Below are 14290 nucleotides of genomic sequence, written 5' to 3' on the forward strand. Positions count from 1 at the left end.
CAAAGCCCCCTGCCATAGGCTGGGACATCTTCCACTAGACGACCTTGCTCAGAGCCCCATCGAACCTGGCTTTGAACACTACCAGGGATGGGGCATCTACCCCTTCCAGTGCCTCTGAGGGGAGTGCTCTCACTCCCCTGCAAGGGCTGGTGACGATGGATGAGAGTTTTCAGGCCTCCGCGGACTGGAGGCATTTCCCGAGCCGGGCCCGCCGGCCTCGGGGCGGGCTGCGAGGCGCCACGGGCGGGCACCGCGGGCACCGGCTGGGCCGGGCTCGCCCCCGCCCACCCCCGCGGCGGCTCCTCCTCCCACCGTCCGCCGCCGGCCGGGAGCCAGGGCTGTGCCGGCGCCGCCGCCCGATCTGCGCGGGGAAGGTGCGTGTTTGCTCTGCCCACCGCCGCCTCCTCCTTCTTCATCTCCTCCTCCTCCTCCTCCTCCTTCTCTCAGGGAATCCCCACTCGGGAAGCGCTCCCCCGGCGCCCGTCCGCCGGGCTGCAGCGTTCACCCGGGGGCCGCGGCTTCGGCTCGGGCTTCGCAGAGGGGCACGCCGGCCACCATCGCCGGCGCCTCGGCGGGGCTCAGCCCCGTCTCCTTCTCATGCCGAGGCCTCTCTTTAAAGCCGTGCAGCGGGTGGTGCCCCCCCGCCTCCAAAATGGGGCCCTCGGCCGCCGGGCCGCAGCCTCCCGTGGTGCCGGGCCAGCCCTGCCCGGGGACGTGCGCTGGGGCCCCCAGCCCGGCCCACCTCGCTGAACCCACTGTCCGCCCTTCGCCGGAGGGGTGACTGACACTAGCAAGGTCGTCCTTTAGGAGCACGGACATGCCATCGCGTGACACAGCGGATAAGAACCTGGGGGTGCTGGTCGACAGCCTACTGAAAATGAGCCAGCAGTGTGCCCGGGTGGCTAAGAAGGCCAAGGGCATCCCGGCCTGGATCAGGAATAGTGTGGCCAGCAGGACCAGGGCAGTGATTGTCCCCCTGTACTCGGCACTGGTGAGGCCTCCTCGAGTGCTGTGTCCAGTTCTGGGCCCCTCACTACAGGAAGGAGCAAGTCCAGAGAAGGGCAACGGAGCTGGGGAAGGATTTGGAGCACAGGCCCTATGAGAAGCGGCTGAGGGAGCTGAGGTTGTTTAGCCTGGCAAAGAGGAGGCTCAGGCGTGACCTTAGCACTCTCTACAACTGCCTGAAAGGAGGGTGTAGCCAGGTGGGGGTTGGTCTCCCAGGCAACGAGTGACAGGATGAGAGAACGCCAGGGGAGGTATAGATTGGATGTTAGTTCGGAGGAATTTCTTCACAGAAGAGCGATCAGACATTGGAATGTACTGCCCAGGGAGTTGGTGAAATCGCTGTCCCTGGAGGTGTTTAAGGAAAGACTGGACGTGGCACTTTGTGCCATAATCTGGTTGACGTGGTGGTGTTCAGTCATAGGTTGGTCTGGAAGATCTCAGAGGTCTTTTCCAACCTAATTGATTCTGTGATATGAAGTCATTGTTTACACTCTTGTTCCTCTTAGTTTAAAAACAAATATGGACCCAAAGTTGAAGTTGGCAGTCGCACAGTGCTTGGGGGATGCACGATCGGCGTTAGGCGAGACACGGTGCTCTGCTGTGATCCTGAAATGAGCAGAGTTGACAGCAGTCACTGACCAAAAGCTGCGTCACTGCAAATGGATAAACCCCATAAATACAAATGAGTGCATTAGATATTTAAATATGTTTTATGGCACACCTCATAGTGGAGAGGTCCCAGCATGTAAAGTGGTTTAGTGCTTCAGAGTAAGAATTTCTAGTAACTAGTAACCATTAGGTTTGTCTTGACAGGTCTTCATTCTTCAAAGACCACCTTTTTCAATTTGATGCATAGAGGAAAAGTATATAAAAGAAGCATTTTTTATATGTAGATACAATTTTTATGTGTGTGAATATGCATATACATATTTTATAGAAGTACTAAAATGTATATGAGTGAGAAAAAAGTGAGATACAAAAAAACATGAAAAAATGTAAGTTCAATGGGCTGAACAGATTTGACTAAGGAAGCATTAGATACGAAGGAGCCTTTTGAATCTGGTGGTTATGTCTGACAAGTTACAAGTCTGCTCAGAATTATGAAAAAGCAAATTCAAAATACAAGGACAAGAATTCTGTTTGCTTGTTAATTACTTGTTTCTTCCTTCAGACTGCAGTGTTTTGGGGACCTGACTTTCCTAAGTGCTACATGAGCACCAGAAACACCTGCTCATACAGTGCTGTACACAAGAAGCACCTAAAATCCTACTTTCTTGTTTAGTGAGCCTTAATTTTCAAAATTTTGTCTGTCTGTTGTTTTCACTGTTCAAAATTAGGTTGGTGTTACTGTTTCTGGAGGTACTTCCAAGACTGTACGAGTGTTGTTATGTTCTGGTGAAAGGGGAACATGTGAGAGTTTCTTCTTATGAAGCATTCTTGGTACAGCTGTAGAACAGACTCCCTGTGTGCGAATGTAAAGACTGCTTATATCTTCATCTGTCTAGAATATCTCTCTCTATTTTAGCTTGAGAAAATTCATAAGATTTAACTTATGGTGACAAAAGTTGGCCTTGATTTTATTCTGGTTAGTTTTCTACCAGGATGAAGGATTTTATTAAAAGTCTTTCTCATGCTTACCTACTGTCAGTTCTTAAAATCACCTTCCAGTGTTGTCTGGTGCTTCCTCTGTTAGATTATTATTTTTAATAAAACCTCAAACACTTCTTTCCACAAAGAAACCCCTCAAAGCCTGCCATGTATATGAGACTTCTTACGTCCCTTTTTTCCTTGTAAATTTTGTCTCATTCTCTTAGGCATATCCACCCTATCTTGGAGAGCATTTATAAGTTGTGCCTTGGAATCAGTTTTACTTTACTCAGACTTCTATCTTTCAGCTGAAGTCTGTGCAGATAAACTTGGATCAAAGCCACCACAGCTTTAGAGATTCATACGAAGGCTTTGTCTTAACCAATCTTGTTTCTTAGTGTTTAAAATATATATAATTCTTTTGAACAGCAGAACAATAAGATACTAAATCAGATAAGAACAGATTGCAAATCTGGGCTGGGAAAGAACAACCTGGCATTGACCCCTGTTGGGAGACATCTGTTAGAAAAAGCTCGTATAAATTCTTACTTGTTTTATAACACGTTTTTGCAAATGCCTGCATGTCTTTAATGCCAAATTGAGAAAGGAAGCAACTTGCAATATTGTTATTGATACAATTGCACAAACTCATAATGCACATGAGATTCTTTTATCTATTCCTGCTATGTTTTATGAAACTTCATGTCTTCAGATTGAAAACTTTGCCATGTCATTTTTTTCTTCCTTTCCAGTTGTGGGAGGATGAAGGATGACAGTACATGTAAGAGATAGCAGCTGCAGGGGTGAAATATTTTGCTTAAAGAAGTACTTTGTGCGTAGAAATGTACTAAATGATTACAATCTCGAAGCTCTACAGTTCTTTCTGTTCTGTCTCAACAGGAAATACTATCTGTCAAAAACTGCATTGCAGTAATCTTTCACGTTATGTTACCAAATGTCTGCAATAATTTCAAAGTAGTGAAATAAATGTAAGTTCTTGCTTCAGTTGACCTCAAGTCACTTATATTTTCACTGTGATGGCAATAGTGAATTTTTAGCTCCAATTTGTAATCTCTTAAATGCCAATTACTTGATTAAGTCAGTATTTCTGACAGAATGTGTGGAGAATGCTTTGCTTTTTTTGTTTCAGTTTTACAATAGAAGAAAAGATTGTACGTCAGCTTGAGAAAAATGTTAACCTAGTTAGCCTGTAGTTTTAAAAAATGATAATTTGGGTGCCTTGATCTTACAAGAGACTTGATTTCTGTTTTTGAGATAGGGAGAATGGACCAATGTGTGTAGGTTTGCCTTTAGTTTATTTATTCATTTATTGACTTATTTTTTTGTTTAATGGAGAGTATTCAGACACCTGGCTCATTTGGATATTTTTTTTCCTGTACTGGTATTAATAATAGTAATATTTTCTCAGACTCTTTTAAATCTAAATAACATGGATCTCTTTGATGAATTTTCCCCACAGTGGGTGAGAGAAAAATGGGAAAATCCCTTTGGTGCTGTTGCTGCCGAGAGGGATTTGGTAGAAGTACCCAATGAACAGATATATGGATTAAAATACATCTCTAAGACTTTATTTATGCATTTTGGTAAAATGTTTCTCTGTACTATGCACTGCAATCAGAGGTATGGCAAAAGACCTATGATCTTAAAACATGACTTTAAAAGATACTAATGCTGTTTTAAAAAAGAAAAATGTCACTCAAATTTATCTTAATTCTCTAAGATAAATTTTAATTCAAGGATCTTTATGTTATAGTGACAAGAGGTTAATCGCAGGTCACCTAACATTTCTTGCATTGTAGGAGTTATAAACAACTAAGATTTATTTTAAACTTGCCTGAGTGACCATCCTGCATTTGGTACAACAGTGAATTTTTGCCAGATAAGGATTTGCCCAAACCTGTCTTGTGACCCCACAGATGCAGCATCTTGTGCAACTGAGAATTGTTGTGACCCTTTTGAAGCCTGTCTTAGTACTGATATGACTGTTCTGATTTTAAGTCTATGTGTGCTGTTTGGGTTTTTTTCCTTTCTTTTTCTCTAGTTACTGGTTAAGGTGCCTGATCTTAAATGTAGTGATGGTACATTTCCTACTAGAACACTCTATATGAAAGGGAATGAGACCACTCTTCCACCCTTCTGCAAATTTTCTAGCTTTCATCTGCTACACATACATTGATATCCTGTGCCTTTAATTTTTTCTTAGTTTTTTTCAGAAGAGGCACTTGACTGTGAATTTACCTAAGACAAGTGAGTCAAAAGTAATTTCGTGTTTCAAGTGGCTCCACAAAAGTAGCTTATATAATATTATGCATGTATCAATAGTCATTTGAGAAAGAAATGTGGGGTTTTTGAGTTCTTAAAATCAGATCTGAGCCAATTGACTCCAAAGGGAAAGCATCCACTATTTTATCTATAATGTTTGCAGACCAAAGCATAAATCTGATTTATCTGTAGTGGTTTCCCCATCTACTCAGCACAGGTTTTGAGATTAGCGTTTCTGATCCTGTTGATCTGTACTGTTCTGAGTCACTGGGCTCACCTTCTGTTTCTCTCTGTCATGTTCTCCTGTACAAGACATGAGTGCTCTTCTGTGGAAGACTGTGAAACACTTACTGGAGTTTTAGTTTATTAAAATTTCCTTGTTGCTGTGGAAGCAGAAAGAATTGTAAGTTACTAATTTCTTAAAGATTGATCTTAGGATCATTTTTAAGATTGATTCTGTTTTCTGCTGTGGGCTGTTAATATTTTCTCTTATGACAACTAGGTAGGGCAGAAAAGTACATTGCTAATCTTGGATAATCTCTTCAGTGCAAACAGAGCAGACAGTTTCTGTCTCACTGATGCACTTTGAGATACACTAGGAAAACAAAGTCAACTTTATTTTAATTACTTGTCTGGTTTGGTTGTCTTGAAATAGCTGTTGAATTAGAAATCTCTAGAGGTTTTCCAGAAACAGAAAAGTCTCAGGAATAGGCTTGGAAAATTCCGTGCAGGCTCTGAGTTACTGCACTTGTCCGTTTTCCTGCAGTTGCTGCAGAGCTTTCCATCCCAGCCACCCACCTATCCCTTGGATTCTCAGCCAGGTAGTAGTGGTGGTGGAAAGAGCAGAGCTGTCTGCTCCTCAGACTGCAGGGACTGTTGCAGTCCAATCTTCCTGTGAGTAGTACACCTTCATTTTCTCTTTGGCAGTAACTTGCTGGTACTAATGCTCATTATTAATTTCTGCAAAGTGTAAGTGTTTTTCACTGGATTGATTCTCAGAACCAACTTGCTGCTGATCATATGGACGAGGTTCTGGTGCAAGTGAATGGCAGTTTGGAGGGCAGAACCACTGTAGCTGGGATTTAGATGGATTTGAACCACAACTGATCTGAATCTTCTGTGTCTCACTCAGTCCATAGGCTGGTAAAATACACGTACACCAATGTTAATGCAAGTTGCTACAGCAGCTAAGGTCTGTGGTTCATGCTTCATTTTGGACATAGGTCTTATAATTGAAGAGAAAACTTACAGAAAGAGTGGTAGTGAGCAGGAATATTTCTGGCTGCCCTTCAGAGAGTAACCGAATGAGGAGAGATGTGCTTGTTTCCAGCAACTGATGCCACCCAAGTCAGCAGATACATCTTGCTCTGGTGTACAGTACAGTGGTTAAAAAGACCTGGCATAGCCAAATGCGGTGTATCCAATATGGATGGATCATACAGGGCTCTTTGGTAGTTGTCAAATTTTGGACTGTTCCAGAGGGTCTGGTGGTGAAAGAGGAGAAAGTGGTCAAATTGGAAGAAACTTGGAGAGAACAGCTTATACTGAGTGTCAAAACAGCTCTTAAAAGCTTGCTGTACTCACAACAGGTGACAGCAGTGTCTCTAGCTGCACTCTGAATTTTGATTTGGGCTGTGAATTTTACGTGTCAGTGAAAAAAAGAGTTGGGTAGAATAGTACTATTATCTTTCTCTGTTTACGCCTGGAAGCAGGATGAGCTGAAAACTCGTTTGCAAGTTTTTTTCTCTAGAGAAGAAGGTGCTGAGTGGTGTTTCTGTTAGCAGTCCCCTCACTGCTCAAAGTAGGTCTGAGTTTTTGGCCCAGAATATTGGTTTTGAGTAAAAATTATACTTCTGACACAACAGTGTGAGTTATTTTGTGTCATAAGTGAACAAGACTCTGTGCTTTCTCTAGTATGGGAGTTTTGTCATGGCTAGAAATGATTTTTTCCCCCACATCATACTCTCCCGTGTGATGATGTTTATGAAACAAATTTCTGAAAATTGCTCTGTGGTTTAAGCTTTTAGGCTGAAAGAAGTCAATGCATGTTTTAAGCTTTATTTAAGGAGCTGTCATAGTCAATAGTGATGAATCCTATGTTTCTTCTATCCAGATTGTATGACAAGTTTTTTTTTAATGTAGAAGTATAAAAAAACCCATACAATGTGAATCCTGTTTTGCTGACACTGGCTTTAAGTCGGGGGTGAACCCAGCAGTTAAAAACCACATGATATATTTGTCTGTAAAGCATATCTAATGTTTATATGCTTGGTTTCGGTTGTTTTGTTTTGTGCTTAAACCAGTGCAATTTTCTTGTGATTATGGTGCATCCCTCTCAGCTCAGTTATACACCACACTCTTGACAGTCCCGAAATCATGCATTTACAGTTTTCAGGGGCTTATGAAAGTAAGAGCAGTTAACATTTTGGGGGAGTAGTAGTCAAATTTTCTGATTTTTTCCTCACCTTTCACATGCTACTACGTATCTGTTTTGGCTTTTCCTCCTTGTTGTAGTGCTCGAAGATATGGACTTCTCTGTTGCTTTTGTTCTCAGTGCATCTGTATTAGAGACAAATGTATTCAGAGCAGAGAGTTGGGGCTGTTCAGTCTGTAGAAGATAAGGCTGCAGGGATACCTTATGGTGGCCTTTCAGTACCTAAAGGGGGCTTATAAGAAATACGGAGAGAGACTTTTTAACAGGGCTTGTTGTGACAGGATAAGAGGTAATGGCTTTAAATTAAAACTAGAGTTAGACTAGATATAAAGGAGACATTTTTTACCCTGAGGGTAATGAAGCTCTAGGACAGGTTGCCCAGGGAGGTGGTAGATGCCCCATCCCTGGAATCATTCAAGGTCAGGTTGGATTGGGCTCTGAGCAATCTGATGTAGTTCAAGCTGACCCTGCTTGTTGCAGGGGGGTTGGACTAAGTGACCTTTAACGATGTCTGCCAACCCAAACTATTCTATGATTCTATGTTGGCTCTTCTCTGAAAATCTGCAGCATACAGCCTGGTTGAGCAGCTGCAGACAGGAATGGGAGCATGGGAAAGTTCCTTTGAAGAATGTTATATAAAAATAACTATTGGGATCTTATCAGTATGTGAACTCTGTATAAAAAAACCCCAGATGCACACTGGATAAATAATAATTAAGAGTAGGCACCTGTCTAATGCAGCCTCCCAAAATTATCAAAATGAAACATGTTGTCTTACATCGACTGTCCCTACAGACAAGTGTGGGCTTGTTGGTAAATGTGGATTAAGAGGTGTAGGATTATTGTTGCCATCAGATCTGTTCCAATGGATGCCTGGGAAGTTGTCATCAGGGATCAGGACTGATAGATAATTCATTGCCCAAAGCACTATTTATGTCCTGACCTGGCTTCCAAATAGTGTCAGAGAAGAGCTTTCTGAGGAGTGACCCTATTGTGGGAATCACGGAAGGCATATGTGGTGAGACTGTTATCCTGAAAGGATCAGCACTTGGTCAAGAAGTCATAGATAACTATTTGGCTGCTTCTGAATGAAGAAGCAGTAGTAACTCCATGTGACCTCTACCTCATCAATTGCCTCTGCTTGCAAGCTGATATATTATGTGATAAGATCGAAACCAAGTGTAAGCAATCCTCCAATACCAGTTTCGTGTTAACTTGGAATTGCATTTAGTTCATGAAGGGACTGACACTTGTAACACCTGGATTTACTGAAGGATGCAGAGGCTCCATTTTTTTCTCATATTAGTAACACCAGAGCCCCAAATGTTAAATAGTCTCTTTACTCATGCTGTGGATAAAGCCCTCTGAATTTTATGCAGTTATGACAGTGCAAATATGAGGCTTTGAAAATCAACATTTATAGATAAATCAGAGTGCCCTAAGTGGATTGTTTCTGCAAGCTTTTGTGTCCTCAGTGATTGGTCTTGTGACTAGAAACATTTTAAGGCCGTGTTCACAAAGCTGTGCTTACAGAAGTCTACTTAGGCGGTAGGATAAAAGCCAAGGGTGCCTTAATACTCTGGGATCCCTGCCCAGTTTGATAACACTGTGTCTGAATAGCAATTTAAAGAGTGTCTAAATAGCTTAACTTTTTATTTTGTACCAGGCATAACTTGTCCAGCAAACCCAGGAGGAGTTTGTGGCTGTCACCTGCAACAGCAAAAGGATAGGAGGAGCAACTGGGGTATCAAGTGAAGCTGTGGGCTCTTGGGGCTCTGCTTGGCTGAAGTCCCTGTGTACCTCCTGAGCTCAGGTGTAGTCACTTATCTGAACCTGGTGGGTTCTTAGCAGTTAGTTTTTTGAGTTGGTTTTTTTCAGAGATGGCCAGTGTGAAAATTTCTCTGTGTGTTGGCTTTGCCTTATGCAATCTGAACTGTGCAGAAATCCTTAAGACCTAGGAGGAAACTCCTGTCTGTTTTGTTTCCTCACATGCTTTCTTGGCATAATTTAATCTCTGAGTATTATTATTGAGATGCGGTGTCAGAATCGTGTCAGTGCAAAGTCAGGGAGATATGTTAACATATGCAAAGATAGAGTTGATCACATTCTGTCACTGTTCTCACTGTACCATTGGTGTGTTTATTCTGTTTTAATTGTCTGTAATTTTTTCTTGGTTGTTTTTTTTTTTTTCCATTTTCCACTTTGATTTCCAGTTGACTTTTTGTAATATGACCATTTGCTTCACTGCAGCAAAAGCTTTTGACTGTCTCTTCCTGGTAATGTCAGAAGAAGGGGCCTGAGTGGTCATGATAATTGAAATGTCTTTCATGTGGCAACTGAATCACTTGGAAATGTCACTTCTGAGTTCCTCCTCTTCCAATTGTTTGTCCATTTTGCCCGTTTGTAGTTGTAAGGCATGTTTGTCTCAGTGTGTCTGTGCAGTGCATAGCACTGTGGACACTGGTGATAACTGGAATGAGTTGAACATTGCTTGAAATAAAAAAAATTAGTGCTGATAGATGTCTGCTGTCATAGCTGAATTTTTTTGTCCTGCAATAGCAAAATATTTTGATAATTTTTTGTCTTTTAAATGGCAGTAAAAAGTAATTAGAACTTAAATACAGAATCAGAGCTGCCTTATGCACGGTAATTGTAGTGCTCCATGATCAAATGTATGCTGCACTGGGAAGTAGCTCTGATGAAAAGGTGGTGTTGGAGCTTTCCTCCACATCTGAAAGAGGTCTAGTTTTGCTAATGTATTTCTCAAAATTGGCTGAAAACCAGTTTTCTCTCAAGCTCTTTTAAGTCAAGTCTATTTATCTTCCTTGCAGTCTGTTGTTTGATTTGGTTCTTTAGACTTTTTAAGCTTCCTTTTTTTTTTTCCTACATTTCAGTGCAGTCTTCAGTGGGATGGTGGCCCCAATTGTACATTGTCACTGAACTGTAGTAACTTGTTTCTAATGTTGATATGTTGGAATACAGTATGATATTTGAGTACCAGTATTATGCTCTAGTGAACATGATGAAATCATAAATTACATACTTCATATCTCATTGAAATTAATATCCTTCCCCACCCTTAATATAAGTAAAGAAATGTGTGCATCATAAAGATCATTTTTCTGTCAGTTGTAATGAGACATTCTTGATGCTGTGCCCTTTTCATATAGTTGTATTTACAAATTCATCCTTTGTTTCTCTGGAGAGGGAAGATTCAGTGGGTGTATCCTACAGTAAGGAGGGAAAACACTAAGATATCAGTTTGCAACAAGTCTAGCAATATGTTCACCAGATTTCTCAGCTTCGCAAAACTACTTGAATGTTGTTACTGTAACAGTATGAGGAACATACCTGTTCTTGTAACTGTAGAGAAAGACTGTGTGAAGAAAAATTACAAAAATGTTTTAAAAAGTTATTTTAATCTGGAAATTTTATTTACTAGTATTCTTACATATCTTATATTCAGCATTGCTGAAGAAGTATTGACTTAATTTGGAATTGTTGCTATTGGTATTGTACATTGATATTGTAGGTGTATGGAGTAAAATAGCTAAAATGGTTGGATACTTTTGAAAATATTGCTATTATCTTTTTTTGATCTTTTTCTTAGAAGTGTTTAATAATGTGCATAACTTTTCTCTGAACTTGTTGACTTAAAATGTAAAATTTTGTTCCATATACAAAGCAAAAAGTGCTTTGTAGGTGTGTGGTCATAGAAGCATATTATTCTTGTCATGTATGAAAATCCTAAGAATATAACTTAGGAGTTTCTAATTCTGGAGTAATGTAGGTAGGTGCAAATATCATCTGGTGTAATTTTTGTTAAGGACGGACAGGTCACTTCATCAGGAAACTTGGCCTGTTGCACTATATTATGTAATTAACAATTAAGGTTGCTTATTTTGGTGATTTCATTTTGGCAAATATCCTGACATCTTGTCTTTAAAACTGAGATTTAATTGTTGGAAGGAGACACTCAAAGTGTTTGTATCTGCTAGCCAAAATACGGAGCACCATAGAGCATGCATGCGCTCTGTAGGGCTGAACAGCCTTCTGCCGGAACGCTGCTTGGAGGAGCACCGAGACGTGCCTGCAAGTGCCAGATGCATGGCAATTTGAGTCCTTTTGGCTTTCAGAGGGGTGGCAGATCAACTTGTGACAGTAACAGCCCTGCACTGCTTGTTGTCAACAAAACTTGGTTTGCTCCTGTTACAGAGTCCATCAATCAATTTTACGGCTTTTGAGCTTTTGCTATCCACAGATATGGCTTGATTGTTTGCTTATGGCTCATACCTTCTGTTTTAGGCTTTCTCCTGGTATGAAGGTACGTTTCATCATTTGGCTGGATGCAGTCTACTAGTCTTTCAATAAAAACTCAGAAAGAAAATATTTAGCATCAGAACTGTGGGAATAATTTAACTCAATACAGGATATAAGATGTCCTGTTGAACCTGTTTTCAAAAAGAAACTTAGTTTAGAATTTTGGGTTATAGAAATATTGGGCCTTGATGGCAATTCTTGCCTTTGGTGCCCATTAATTTGAGGCCTCTTGTTTCTCTCTTTCGTGTACTTTATTCTTTTCCATAGCCTGATCCATCTCCTCAGATAACAATATACAGAAAGTACAGAAGAGGTTGTAAGAGAAGATTTCCGTGGTTATGTTGCTCCAATAAAAAGAGAGTGCTTTTAGGAAAGACTGAAAGAAAAATACGCGCTTCTGAAGAGTTTGTGTCTCATTTATGAATTTTGTGAATAGATAGAAGATATGTGTCTATTCCAAGAGGCTTTACAATCAAGAAAGGTTTCCTAAATTAGAAAGAGGCCACTAACATTTTGTTTCTGAATGGATGTGTGTGAATATATTAATTTTTTTTCATAAACCAGTTTTTCTATGTCTTAAGGCAACCTTGTCTTGCCTTTTACACTAGGGCAATAGTTGTGGACTTGCAGGAAGTTGAGCATAAAAATACCAGGTAGTATAATTGCAGCCCTATTCTCATATGTTTTAATTTAATTGTCCAAATCTTTCCCATCCTCCCCTCAGCTGTCTTTCAACACTATCGGCTGGCTTTAGCTATATACTTTGCCATTTATTGTAATATGAACAACACTATATTTCGGTGTCATTGATTCCTAAGTGCCTTCCATTCATTCAATATTTCTGTTCTATTCAGTTTTTCTCATCTGAAAATCCAGCTGAATTCCTGTCTTTTGCCTCTGAAAAGATAATGTTCTCCCTTTTGAGAACTGTTTGTATTTTGCATGCTCATTAAGAAGAATAATGTCAGCTGCTACACGGCCAAGGCACTGTTCAGTGGTTGTGGGATTTTCTGTTATTATTAACTTAATTTTTGTCTTGTCTGTCACTGCTTCTTAGGGAAGTAGCTGACTGATCATTTTTGTAGCTTTGCTGGTGCAGTACCTTGCACGTGTGTTATGGTGGGATTCTTCAGGATTATTGCCATCCGTTTTAGCAGCAGCTACTGAGTAAGATTATATCAGGGTAACCTGTTATTATTCTGAGGCTTGGAGGTAAAGAGAGAGGGAAGAATGGCTCCTTTTGCTGCCTCCTTCCTATGTTAAGCTACAGTACTTCCCCCATACTGACTATACATAGGGTATCAGCTCCTGCCAAATGGGGAGCTAAGACTACAGTGTCTCTTGGCATGTTTGGACTTTCTCAGTCCTAATCCTTAGACTTTTTAAAACTTTTTACTTCCTATTCTGTCCCCATAAGTCAATATCACTACTTGAGCCTATCTGGTCCTAAGTTACGCTTATCTTTCCAAGGATTTCAGTATGTATCTTCAGTGGTAGCAAATCAAGATAATTCTTGGTAAGTTGGTAAAGGTAAAACAGCTCAGGTATTTCCTTTGGTGTTTTAGATTTTTTGGTCCAACTAATAAGATTATTCAAAGTCTTTTAGCCATATCATGTTGTACTATTCCTTTTCTTAGTTTTAGATGTCAAAAGGCTAATTTTAAGGAGTTTGTAATGTAAACGCTAGCTTTGACTGTGTGTATTCCCAAACCCAGCATTTTCCAACTGATTAACTGTTCTTCCAGATAAAGAATCTTGACTATTCTGGAAAAGTAGTCTTTGAAGAATGTCTGCTTTTCTGCTTCACTCTTCAAGATCATAAAGCTTGTCCCCCTGTCCTCCTCATTTTTATAAGTGATGGAAGAACTCTCTGACTTTATTTTTAGGCAGAAATCTCCTCGTCATTTTGCAAGTTCACCTAGCCTTCCAGCCATCCTACTCCACAGCTGTCACAACAAACTTTTTTCCAATGCTATTAAATGTATCAGACATCACTCTGCAGCATGTGAGTTTGTTACCCTAGGGCTTTTCAGTCTATTCTCATGTCATCAAAACCACTGTGTGATTTCATGATTTTATACATTTCTTGGAGGAAAATCAAATGGTATGTGGTTAGGAAACTGATAGATACTCTGCAGATATAGCAGATCTCTAGCAATTAAGTGGTTAATACCCTCAATTTATTGTTTTCTTTCCTCCATTTCCCATAACCATGACTCCTGTGAACTCTCTGTATCCTTTTATCTGTATTTGCAACTGGGATTTTGGGAAAACTTTGCCGCACTGGAGAAGCAGCAGTGCTCTAACTTTGTTAATCCTATTTTTGTGCCCTTTGCTCCTCTTTCTCTTATCTGATTGCTGTAGACAGTGTTCTCATCTGAGAAATTCTTTGTCCTCTCAGTCTCTCTCTCTCTCATTCTTTTCCATCTGTAACATTTAAGTAATTTATACTGTAATGATTTTAGTGGTGGTAGCACCAGTTAGCCTAGTTACAGATTGGGTGTGCTAAACCTCTTTTCTATAAGGGCATCATTAAAAGATGAAGAGCCCAATGATCTTGCCCTTTAGCATCAAAGACAGCAGTTAGCAACAGACAAATGGACCAGACAGTAGGTAGGAGCATCCTTAAAGTAGCTACTCTTAAATGTATCTTATGACATT

At 40.6% G+C, this 14290-nt stretch overlaps 1 protein-coding gene across 2 annotated transcripts in view; it reads left to right on the forward strand.

The window, feature by feature from the left end:
• Positions 1-286: 286 nt before the first annotated feature.
• The window catches only part of CPQ (carboxypeptidase Q), a 162683-nt gene continuing 148679 nt past the window's right edge, over positions 287-14290 (forward strand). For both annotated transcript variants that reach the window (XM_017806518.1, XM_017806519.1), the window contains exon 1: positions 287-374. The gene's annotated coding sequence lies outside the window, so the exon portion shown is untranslated. The remainder of the gene's footprint in view (positions 375-14290) is intronic.

Source organism: Lepidothrix coronata, unplaced genomic scaffold (genome assembly GCF_001604755.1).
Source record: "Lepidothrix coronata isolate B3197 unplaced genomic scaffold, Lepidothrix_coronata-1.0 Scaffold15, whole genome shotgun sequence".
In the NCBI taxonomy this organism is placed as follows: Eukaryota; Metazoa; Chordata; class Aves; order Passeriformes; family Pipridae; genus Lepidothrix; species Lepidothrix coronata.